The sequence below is a fragment of the Puma concolor genome, chromosome A2 (assembly GCF_028749965.1).
Source record: "Puma concolor isolate L17-30 chromosome A2, mPumCon1.1.hap2, whole genome shotgun sequence".
NCBI classification, from domain to species: Eukaryota; Metazoa; Chordata; class Mammalia; order Carnivora; family Felidae; genus Puma; species Puma concolor.
The window spans coordinates 98774680-98775905 of NC_141668.1; positions in this window are offsets into that span (position 1 = coordinate 98774680).

Sequence of the window (1226 nt, forward strand, 5' to 3'; positions counted from 1 at the left end):
GAGCTCACTTTCATATTTCTTTTATATAGCAAGTCGACTGACTACAGATTCTTACTTTCCTTTTATCTGAGAATGTCTTTATTTCTTCTTTATTCCTAAAGAATATTTTTGCTAGATATGCAATTTTCAATGTATAGTTTTGTTGTTGTTGTTGTTGTTTTTATTTCAGTACTTTTATACTGTTATGGCCCAGCCTTTTCACTCAAAGTGCATGGTCATTCCAACGGCTGCTTCCAAGCAGATAATGCATTGTTTTTTCTCTGGCCACTTTCAAATTCTTTCTATTGCGTTCATTGCAATTAATTCTTTCTATTGCATTCATTCTTTCTATTTCTAGTGCAATTAATTAATTGCATTAATAAGGTTATTATGTATCTGGGTGTGTGTTTCTCTGAGCTTACACTTTTTTAGATTTGCTGTACTTTTTGAATCTGTAAGTTTATGTCTTGTGCCCAATTTGGAGTTTTCAGGTATGTTTTTTCCTCAAACAGGTTTTCTGTGCCATGCTTTCTCTTCTCCTTCACGAGAGTCTGATGACATAAATGTTAGACCTTTTCCTTTTTCCAGAAGTCTTTTATTTTTTTTCATTTTTTTCCCATCTTTTCTCTCCACTGTTCACATGGTATAACTTCTTCAAATTCATTGACTCTTTCTTCTGCCATTTTCATTGTTTTTTTTATCCCATCTACTACATTATTTATGTTGATTTATGTCTATTTTAGTTATGAAATTTTTATTTGATCCTCTTAAAATATTTTTTTATATCTATGCTGACAATTCCTATCTTACTATTTGTTTCAAAAATGTTCAGCCTTGCTTCTTGGACCATGGTCATAATAGCTGTTTTGACTCCCTTTTCCATTATAAATTGAGAGTTTCCTGACATTTCATTTATTGAGCAGTTTTGGATTGCATCCTGGACATTTTGAATATTGTATCATGAGACTGTGAGTCTTGTTTGTATCTTGAGACTGTTGACTTTTTGTTTTTGTTTTTGTCTTCTTTTTGTTTTTGTTCCAGCAGGCAATTTACCTGGTTCAGTTCAGTCCACAACTTCTGATCCACCTTTTTTCAGCCATGGTTTCATTATCCATTAGATTCCTCTGCCTTTTCAGTGCCACTTAAGTCTGTTCTATATGTACGGCCGTGGTGGCTAATCTGAGACCTGGCTGGTGGTCTGTCCTATAGCAAAGTTCTCAAAGCTTGGGGTATGCTGTTTAAGATTA